Source organism: Phoenix dactylifera, chromosome 15, assembly GCF_009389715.1.
Source record: "Phoenix dactylifera cultivar Barhee BC4 chromosome 15, palm_55x_up_171113_PBpolish2nd_filt_p, whole genome shotgun sequence".
Lineage (NCBI taxonomy): Eukaryota > Viridiplantae > Streptophyta > Magnoliopsida > Arecales > Arecaceae > Phoenix > Phoenix dactylifera.
The window spans coordinates 11,252,201-11,263,987 of record NC_052406.1 but is presented as its reverse complement, the minus strand read 5'-3'; the positions used below and the strand labels follow the sequence as shown (position 1 = coordinate 11,263,987).

General features: G+C 36.2%; 1 long non-coding RNA gene across 2 annotated transcripts; it reads right to left on the bottom strand.

Annotated features, from left to right (window-relative positions):
* Positions 1 to 3,183: 3,183 nt before the first annotated feature.
* Positions 3,184 to 9,568, bottom strand: LOC120113309. Of its 2 annotated transcripts, none has more exons than XR_005515245.1 (2): positions 9,395 to 9,568; positions 3,184 to 3,582 (listed from the first exon to the last, which is right to left on the bottom strand). It is a non-coding gene; the product is annotated as an uncharacterized LOC120113309 (long non-coding RNA). The 2 variants fall into 2 exon arrangements; XR_005515244.1 differs by having other exon boundaries at positions 3,184 to 3,577.
* Positions 9,569 to 11,787: the final 2,219 nt, after the last annotated feature.

Sequence of the window (11,787 nt, the reverse complement as noted above, 5' to 3'; positions counted from 1 at the left end):
TGGAAGTCACCTAATTGCTTCACTTCGTCCGAAACAACTCCGGTTCATGCCTCTTCTCATCTGAATCCCTATGTTTTGATTTCTCTTACTCTTTGGCAATTTATCTTGCAACATTTTTCACATGACAAGTGGAGAGGATATACTAAAATGTGTTCCAAATCGCCTATGAGAACTTCCTTAGAGTCAGCTTAGGGTTCAATCCAAAAGAAGAAAATGTAATGGTTCGTGGAGTGCATAAAGCGAGCATTCACAGGCTGTTTGGATGCCTAAAGAGATAAAATTAAGATCTCCTTGGCAGGAATATTAGTTCACAAATATATATACGATAAGTTTCTTATTGATCATAGCAGTCGAGTGACAACAAATCTTTATCTTTCAAGAGTTTTTTAAAATAATCATACAAATTTTTTTGAACTATTTGAAATTTTTTTATTTTTTTTTGAACTTTAATTTAGTGCAATCAGATAGCCGAACTTTTAAATTTGTTCAATTCAGATCTTAATATATATTTTGTCTGGTTGCCACAATGAATTATTACATGGCCGACTTATATGGCAGAAGAGGATGATGTCTCAGTGACATCACGTGACAATTCAATCATGGCAGCCCTATGAAATTCATGGTCAATATCTAAATTGAACGAATTTATAACTTAGATAATTTGATTGCACTAAATTAAAATTTTAAAAAAATAAAAAACTCTCAATAGTTCAGAATTTTTTTAATGACCATTCAAAAAAAAAAAAAAAATTGTTATCAATACTTCCGACGAGAAAGAACAGTCTAATGGGCGGGCTTCTCTTGAATTTCTCCTAACGACTTCTTTTAAACGTAAAGTTTTAGGTGAACATTATCTGTGAACATTATCTTGTTGCTGGGATTAAGTCCTTCCAACTTTGAAAAAGCCCCATAAAGTATTCCTTATCTCGATTACGACCTTTCTTAAGTACCAAGCTGCCACTTAGCTGAATTAAACCTAAATGCCGGTACCAAGGGGAATTTGAATAAAACCTAGCTGGCCCCCTCCCTTTCTAGAGAAAAGCCTTAGCTTTTTTTGCACCCCATCTCTCTCTTTTTCAGCATCCAAGGAAGGGGATTGGGATTGAGGACGAGATTTGGCCTACTCCCTCTTTTGTCCCATCTCTTATTTCTCAAATTAATAAATTAAAAAAAATTCCAAACCCTTTTTCCCCACTGAGAGTCACCTATGACATGAAACGGACATGACTCGTGAGGTTTGGTTGATCTCTCGCCGTACGGCCAAAGATTTGCAAAGCCAATGATGTCCTTTTCGGCCCTCCAAAGGGAAGACTGGCCACCCGCTCTGCCGGGGGCTGTCCTCCAAGAGCAGTGGGTTCCCCTCGGCTGTTTGCCCCAAAGGAAAAAGAGAGCATATCAAAGTAGATGCTTTGTTCCAAACCATTCATAGCTGTCCTTGTACTTTGGGTTGGGTTTCACCACAAGCTGCCAGTGTGATCCAACTAGCATTGGCTTCTGGCCTCCACTAAAAGATCAACTAGATGGAAGGTTGAGATCATGGTACCCATCTTTGTCTTGTTTCAGGCTCAATGCAGTGCAATTATTTTGCAGCAGATTGCTGAGATGGTTGATTGTTGTATTAGGTAGGATGGGGGTTCCTAACATGGTAAAGAGTTCTTCGTCCACTGATGATTTAATAAGAGGCAAAATATGCAATTCAACAAAAAATTCAGCAAGTTGATCAAAAGTTTCAAATAGTTTTGACATGAAAAATTTTAACAGAAATCAAACTGTGAGGTTGATAATGTATCCATGCATTAAGCTGTAAGCAGGCGTGAGGGAGACAATGATGATACATCATTATCATCACCAACAACAATAAATTTGTTCGGGTCATGAATAATTTATGAAGCACCACCATCACCAATTTGTAATTTACAAGTTTTGATCAATTCATGAACCATTGAATAATTCTGATCGATCAACAACTTTCTTCAATAAATTGAAGAGTATTATCCCTAAGCTTACAAAAAGTGTTATCGAGGTTGGTAACATCCAATTAGACTGAATAATATGTGCATGATTCCCATAGCATCTACTAGGAGTTTGAATGCGATTATCAGAAAGGAGGGCTTTAGGATAAAATGACATTTTGTCCAAGGATAGAACTTTGCTCGGTATGCAGACATATGCCAACAACTTAAAAACCCAGCTAAGCTAAGGATTGCCTGTGTAAATCTTAATTATGAAAGTGGCTTTCGTATATATATTACCATCCAGACAAATATAAAAATTAAAAACTAGAAGAAATCATCTCTTGACGCTAACAATAATCAACCAGAAATTGGATGATTTGGTTTTGACATATATTGCTTGGCTGGACCTTACCTTGTCCCGTGGAGAAATTATTAGGTGGGTCAAGTCCACCATGGACTTAGATTGAAAAAAAACTAACTAGAGATGATTTTACTCTAGATTCACGGTGAACCTCGTCCGACATCATGCCTTCAACATGGTTTATGCTAACTTGGGCCCTCATATTTCCCACTTTTGTGGAAAGAGTAAGCTCACACCAGACACCACATTCTACTTACCTTTATTCCCCATGGTCCACACGTAGTTACCAATTGCTTTAGCTTTTTAGCTATATACCATTCCCTTGGAATGTTTATGATATGATTCCACAGATGGCCAACCGTTGACTGGACTGATCAGAGCAGAGTCTATGTTCTCATCCTCCAATACAAACTTGAAATGTCTCGGAGCCCAATTCTGAGTCCAAAAGTTCTGTCATAAAGGGCTGGCATGCAACGTGGAACAAAGGAACAATAAAAGATTGTATTATCAAATAATCATCAATATTAAAGTTCGTAAAATGCATCACCTAAGCAGAGAGGTTTCGTATATCAAATAACATTAGCTCGCAATATATTCATGATATTTATGACTAGAAATGGATAAATGAATGATATTTGAGGTCGATTGGCTAAAATAACTTCATCCTGCCTTCATGTATTAACCCAACTACATAGGCTAGGCAAACTTCATTTGGCTTACAACTCATTGATCCTAATTTGCCATGGGGATGAAAAAGATCTGTAAATCTCATCTCATTGCTTCAAGCAAAATCTTATCTAGCCTCCCCTAATATCTAACAAATTGGAGGAAAATAAAAATAAGCCATACCCAATAGCAAAGGAAAGGTTTAATTACTACCCTTCATAACTTGGATACCACTGTCTACATACATATTCAAAAAAATTTCTGCAGGCTAGCAATAAATAGATCTAAAACAGCTGATGGTAACATATAGGGTGCATAAATAAGGTTTAGAGTGTAGAAAATATCAGCTGAGAATCTTACATGAAATCTTTGTGGAGTGAGACATCAGTTTCAGCCTGAAAGGTTGGCTGAATTCTGAAATCCCAAATTCCTTTCACCATATTGATCCAAAGAACCTCAATCCTTGGGACCACACTGGTCCTGGTCCTCTCCAAGTTGCTGAACCTGTATCTTATTCCCACTCCAGAAGATCCATGAAAGCAGCTCCTCTGAAGTTGGACAAGCTAGAGAGAGTGTGTCTGAATAACTAGAATTTCTGTACTGTATTTCCTATACATTAGTGCCATAGTGTAATATAGCTGCAAATAAATCATGACCTAGCATTCTTTGCAATGTAATTGGTTTTAGCTACACATTACTACACATATCCAAGAAAAAGCTATTGATATTATTGATACATACCGTCTGCTGAAAACAAGCTTTATAATGTCTAAAGTTAAGACGTATCCAAGAAAAAGCTATTGATACTATTGATACATACCGTCTGCTGAAAACAAGCTTTATAATGTCTAAAGTCAAGATAATTATCATAACAAACTGAAACTACTGCATCATTCTTTCGCTCATCCGAGCTTAGCATTCGAAATAGAAAACACCACTTACAAACAGAGTATTATTGTTATAAGATAGTGTAGATAACTGACATTCAAAGAGGACAAAGAAACAGCTCAATCAGGTGCTTCAGGGGATGGCCTACTCGGGCAATCATTCATTCTTTCCAAAGGTGTGGCAGGTTTGGATCCATGAAAAGAGCTGATCCTGTCGAACAAGTGGATTAGGTGGCCATTGGCCAGGAATACAGCTCCTCCAAAGAAAAGGACTGCAGTGCAACAGTGCCAGGAATCTTAACTGCTAAGTGGTCCTTGAGATACGCATTCCTTCTGATATTTAGAATCCTTATCAACTCATGTTCATCTCCAGTAAAGCAAAGACTGTGGATTCCCCTCCTTTCTATCTCCAGAGGCTGATATCATTTTCAGTTTCGCGGTCCTTCCCTACAAGTTGGAGGTATCCAAGGGCAGTCTTCGTATCTATCCATCTTAGGGCTGAAATCAAATCGGATATGGATCAGATACCAGTATATCCATATCCATATTATTTTCGTTTGACAAATATAGATATAAATATGGATATTAGCGGATGCAAAAATTCATATCCAGATTTATTTTAAATAGATATAGATACAAATCGGATACTAGAAGTATGGATATAATACGGATGCTAGAAGTATGGATATAATACGGATACAAGTTGGATAATCAAACTTTATTACTACAGAATCAAAAATATTACTAGGTGGATGGTAAATGAAGTTGATAGCATGTTAATATTGTTCTATATTTTTCTTAGAAGTTCATAGGTGCTATATAAAACTAAATAGGATTACAAATAAAATTAGATATTTGGATACGGATTAGATGGTTGTCTGTCCATTTCCATATTCGTTTTTCTTTGATAGATATGGATATGGATACAGAGATTAGTCGAATGCTCAAATTTCTATCCATATTTGGATAGATTCGGATATGAAAACGGATGTGGGTGGATATTATCTGGTTCACTTTCACCCCTAATCTATCTGAATGGAATTTCTCTAGACTATCAAATCAGAAAGATCCAATGTCTTCTATCTACAATAACTGCAATAACAATAGAAGGGAAAGGAGATAGCCAATATACTCTTTGGTTTGCACTGTCTAAAAACCTTTCTACAAAGACCTCTTAAGTTGTTTCTGGAGGTAGTCGAATAGAGCCAAAATTTGCACAGAAGTAAAACCGAATCCCCTCTGCCTGGTCCACAACAACTAGCAGCCCATTAGAACTACTTTTTAGGGAATCTCGGAACAAAGGGCAAGATGGCGATCTTCTAATCCTTTGATCCTCCAAAGGGAGGTAGCAGGAGGGTCTTTTTATGATGATACATCCCCAGAGATAGGCTGAGAGACGTATGAAGTCAGAAGACCAAACAACAAGAATCCTTCAACCTTACCATTAAAATGATAGACAACTGTTAGTATTGCTGTGTTGAAAAAGGTCGAGAAACAGACAGAAAAGGTATGCTTAGTTGATAATGGATATGTGGTCTGAATCAGTTGGATAAGATATGATGCAATTATTGTGTATAAAGGAGGGGCTGAAAATATTCAAAATAGTGTTACTATTGATGAACACTATGTAACCCTTCTGAAAGACCAATTGTTCCCCTTTGGTCTGTGTCGATAAAACTTAGTTTTCAGAGAGTCAAAGGCTATTATCTTGATACCATGGATCAGACTATAGATAAAATATGGAAAATCTTAAGATACCATACCAATTTTTTCATAATCACAAGCATGCATTTTGATGCGTTTGCTGCATTGGGAGGTCCAATCCCCGCGGAAGAAACATGAGTCGTCCTATGCTATTCTAGTGGTGCCTTTCTCCACAGAAGGAAATAATAAGTGTAACTTTTGTGCAAGATAAAAGATATCATTAGCCAGTTCTTAGATGGTTGCTAATATCAGTTACAGTCATTGGATGAGTTAAAAATTTAGCTTTGGAAGGTTTAAGGCTCAAAAAAGTTACAGCTTGATGGACTACAAAAATTTACTAAGGATGTTGGTGAGACATCAAGCCCATAGCAGGGGAGAAACTAAATTAAAAACTCATAGCTGGTAATCTTCCATAACTTGTTTGACTCTAAAGGTTGTGTGTGACCTGGAGCATCAGTATCGTCCACTCAATCCACAAATTTACATCTAGCTACCTCTTTCATCACCATGACAAGCTCAGCTATCATGGAAGATAATCACTAAACTCTCTCACAAACAATGACATATGATGGGGCACAGAGATGTCATGTCTTGTAATGACTTGCAATTTCCAAATATAAGAAATTAAGCTAAAAAACTACATTCAAATAAGGAGAAAACAATATTACAGCTTGTAATTCATAATCATTGAGGACACATATATTTTCCAAGCATAAGCATTTATAAAAACTAACTATATAGATTTAAATATAAACAGAATGGTCTGTACTAATTGCACAAAGACTCTCCAGTATAATTAACTGTAACTGTACAACATCTGTATAGTACATGATACTACCATAACCAATAAGCCTTTTTCCATCATATTGCAAAAAGATTGGTGAATGAAAATATGGTTAATAATTAAAGATTATTTACATCCTTAGTCATAAACATTTGTTAACTCAATATGTGTAGCTGCCAAATTCCTAATCAGTTGATCCAAGTATAATGCTTAGAAAACAAGTGCAGCCCCACCAGAGACAAATTAAAAATATTCTAAGAATCTAATGAACTAAGATCTGATACATGATCACTGTTGTTTAAACACCAGTGTTTTCATAGACTATAGAAATGGAAAGGTTGTCATTGCAAAAGAGAACCAAATTTCATTCTGAAGTCCAAGTAATCTAGAATGACAGTTCTGATGTTCCAAAAACTGCTAGAAAATGCCTCCACCCCAAAAACACAGCTCAACATGGCAGGATCTGTGAAAGAAGTCAAGAGATAGCAGTAATACAAACAGTGGGCACGAATTCATCTCATTAATGGTTCTTTTCTACCAGTTTGGTGCAAGGTAATATACCTAGGGTTTCAACTTAATATTCTTCCCCCCCCCCCCCCCCCCCCCCCCCCCCCCAAATGATGCCAGGATGGATCTAAACATTCCAATGGTCACATCTGTTCTCTTTTACTATAACATAGGAGCTACATAACAAATTCCCTGTTGAGAAATTCTTTGAAATTTATTCACGAACTCAAAATTACATAAGCAGAGAATACTTCATTTTTCTGACCTGACATTTTGCCTCACTTTATGCAGAGAGTCAGTAAGTGATAGCCCGACAGCTTATGATTAAGGTGGAATCAGAAATCAAAATTCTAACATGGTTTCCAAAACACACAGACATGCACATCAACAATGATATATGGATATTGGCATAATTGTTTTGGATCCTTTTTCTTTAAAATGATCATATTTGGAATCCAAAATGTTTCTGAAACATTTCAGGAGGTCATAGAACTTTATTCATGCTAACCAACTAATCTTTGAGAATTAATGGGAGCATCTCATGGTTAAACCATGGAAGACATGCATCAAATCTTGAGTCATAGCCAAAGTGATGGATCAGCTGGGATGGTATACATACTTACTAGGATGTGATTGAAAATGCTGTCAGTTTGATGAAACCTCTTTGTCAAGCCTGGCCAGCACATCACCCTAGAAAAGAAGGGTGTAGATATTTTGGTTTTTCTTAAAACATGGTGGTAATTATACATCCCGTTGGGGTTGAGGCAAACATGCCAAGCAACTCATCTTGGTAAAATTGATGGATAAACTCAAACCGATTAAAACTGTTTTTTGGGAAATTGACGCCTTAATTCCTTATTCCTTGGCATAAGAATATCAAGTGCTCTACGAGATAATGTCCTTGCTCACTGCTGATATTCCCTTGCATCTACCATGGATAGAAAATTGTAGTCAGGTTCATGAGCATGAGAATACATTTAATTCAATAATCGTCAAAGGAAGATCAAGCTTGTGCCGACAAAATAGAAAAAGTGAACTTAATGCCAAGAATGTGATTATGGGTCCATGCGGTTAGTGCTCAATGGTAGGAGACTTGACTCTTACATGAAGGGGTTGAAGATCAAAGGCAACCAGCAATGAACTTATGTAAAAAAAAGTTTTGTTGCAACGGAAGATACAGCATGAGATGACTGAAGAAGCTACAGATAAGGGGGGCCACTTTGGCCAACAATAAAAAAATTTTATCAACGAGGGCTCTCAATCCTATTGGAGTCAAATTCTAGATAGAAATTTTACGTTCTAAATTCATATAGTTCGATACTAATTTTTGGGAGGCACGTGAAGAAATTTTGTAGGTGTTCATATAAATTGGTTGGGCCCTCACAATGAGGTTCAAGCTCATGTATATTTAGGTAAGATTCTGTGTAGGAAGGCTTGAGATATGGTGGAGTTTTAAAATGGTTGGAAGTCAAAATATGGGTATGGAGTCGTATGTTAGGTTGGAACAATCTGGAGATTAAAACATGCCATTATATGATCCTTCAGTATGAGCTAATGTACTGTGATGAATTTACTTCATTTCGTGGTGAGTTCCATCAATTCTATTTTACAAGCATTACATCTTATAATTTATCCTGCCTTTTATATATTGCCATCCTCTTCTGATTTCTGTGAGTTTCTTCAACAACCATCACATGCTACAATCCATTTGTATAAGGTGGGTGCCACATTTCTTCTTGCTTTGCATTGTGTACCAGCTTACAAATTACATCTTAAAATCTGTCATTGAATACAGTGACAGCTAAAAACACAAATAATGGTTTTATAAGGGCATAGCAGCGTTGACAAACTAGAATCTGGAACAAGCATATGAAAATATCAATTCATGAGACAATTTCCTAAGAAGCATACTATGTGCTATCTGATTTGCCCTGAAGTCAATCCTATCCCTTGATCATGACTTCAAACTCACTTCCTAGCCTTGCAGCTGTGCAGAAGATTTCTAACTATTATTATATCTGCAATTTACTTGATCCAAATAAAGCGACGTAATTGGAAACTGGCTTTACCCAATAAAAATCAATATATTTCACTTGATCGAACCAATGTCTACAAACAATTATAATCAACACGAATCCCTCTAATCTCAGCTCCAGCAAAACTATCTTCACTTCAATTGGAAGCTAGCGCCATTTATAATTTTAAGCAAAACTGCAACTTTATCCAACCAACATCCACATAGCACCCAGTAATTCCAAGTAAGCTCTTTTCTTGATAGATGACCGTTCCAATAGAAGGAAAAATGAAAAGAATTTCAACACCATCAGCAAATGCACGATTCTAGGAAAACCGTAGGTAGCATCTTTCAAACAATTATGAAGAGTTCCTCCAATCACAGCAGAAAAATTATCATCGTCTCAATCTCAAAGTACTGCCAAAATAAAATTAAGCACAAATGCGAACACTCAAAAGGCGATGATTAGAGAGAGGTGGGGGGGGGGGGGGGGGGGGGGGGGTCGGAGAGGCGCACTTAGGTGTTGACTGTTGAGAATGGCGACATCGTCCCGCGCCGAGGGGTTCGACGCAGTCGCCTCCTCTTCACTATGGCGGCTGTGATCTGTGAACACGGCGACGACTCCAGATGAATAAGAGCAAGGCGGAGGGACGACGGGACCCTCGGCTCTCTTCGTTCGAACTCAGAAAGGATTGTTGTGTGCAAATTTGGAAAGCGGAAATTATCTCGAACTCCCTACTTGGCTCTCTATTTACTTAAAGGTTTCGCATATGTAAACTGGATTATATCAATAAATATTATTTTAAAAATTTAAATCACAAATAAGTTCCTGAGATTCATATAAAATTCAGTGGTAATTGGATTATATCAATAAATATTATTTAAAGTTTAAATCACAAATAAGTTCCTGAGATTCATATAAAATCAGTGGTAATTCACCCACCTAAAGGCATATTTTGGTTCCAAAAAAAAAATATTCGAAATTTTTATTTTAAATTTAGAATTTTGGCCACTTATTTTTGTTAAAAATATTGAAAAATAATTTTAAATAATAATTTAAAAATTTATAATTAGTTTTAGATTTTTTTGTTTTTTATAGAAAATATGTATGGATTTTCTTACCGTCAAATATAACCTTAGTGATTATGTAAAGAAATTATTCACAAGGCTCTTTTGGAATATTAGATACTAATAAGTCCTCTACTGAAAATTAACCATATTATGATTATGTCAAGGAAAAATTACTTACATGCCCTTTTATGGATAATTAGTTACGTAAGATTTCCTAATATACAAGCTTCACTTTTAAGTCAGAAATTTGTGATGACTACCCTTTATGTAGATTTACTAAGCAAAAATTACTTCATGACCCCTGCTTGAGCGTTATATGATTGATAACTTCTTTGTTTTACAAACCTTATAAAAGTTGGGAGAGCCTGACCATTTCACTCTATATTGTTTCAATTAAAAGAGTTATTTACAGATTCTTAATGGAATAAATTTAATAAATCCATAGATTACAAAACTTTCCATAAAGTTGGCAGTGAGATGAGGAAGATTGTTCATAGATCCTAATTCAACAATAATTTAAGTTATAAGCCCAAAATTACATGCTTGGTATCAAGAATTGCCGAACTGGGCCGTACCGTCCGATTTGGGCCAAACCAAGCCAACTCAGTTTCTTCGAAACCAGCCGGTACAAGACAAAATCGGACGGTTCTGCCCTATTCGGACTGGACCAGGCGTCGATCGGTATAGCACTCAGTACCGGTTCGACAATCCTTGCTTGGTATATAATTGGCCGCATTAAAGGAATTACATAAAATGTATTGCACTGGGAACAAATAATTCAAAGTCCAAGAGTAAACGAGGATCATTAATAAGTCCTTGATTTACAAGCTTCATGCGATGTCTGCAGATTGCCAGCTCTGTCGGCATGTTATTAAAGGACTCAAATAAAATGGCCTTGAATAAGAAATATTTTGAGAAAAACTACTCCTAATAAATGTTTAATAAATTTTAATGTTTCATAGTCCTATACTCCTAATATAGCAAAATTTAGGAGACACAAATATGCAAGACATATTCAAAACCATTATTCACCACCATCTTTTTATTCTTTCAACCACACTATCGAGAAGCCAAGCATCTAAGCCACTATGAATCACTGAAATTATCGTATTAGGTCGGAAATTATAGAAATTTTCTTCCGGTTCAGCAATAGGGGTAAGTCTAGACTAATCAATAGTACCAAGCTTGGCTCGAGCAATAACCACAAGACCCTTTCTACCTTTACCTTTAGTTTGTCCAAGAAAATAGAAGAACGGACAAGGATGGAAGAATGGCAAAAATAAATTGAACCTATTTCATTTTTTACCTGAATATCTAGCGTAGCTTGGACGAATGCAATGGGGAGTTGCCTAATCATTGCTTGAAGTGGGTGGGGTTCCGCCTTATAATTTGCGATTCAACCTCGACTTATGAATCAGATAGCATAAGTTAGGATGTCAAAATATTGTTTTATAAATTAACACAGTTTTAAATCGATATATATATATATATATATATATATATATATATATATATATTGGATACATTCACCATGATAATATATTTTGGAGGAATCAAGATGTATGAGATAAAATGACAAAGAAACATTTTACAAGAGAAATGGAAGTGGAAAGATAAGGAGACTCAGCATATATAATAATCTATGGATTATTTAATTGCTCAAAAGATAATCTATGGATTATTTTTCATTCACACGTGTTCCTGACTGGTCAACTCATTACCTCGATTAGGTAGCCATCTTTTAGACTTCAGCCTTTTGAGGCAAGTGGCTCAAGAGACTCGTGCCCAAGCCTGACCCCTTTATTAATCCATCAGACCAAGTTAAACCAAATCTTTGC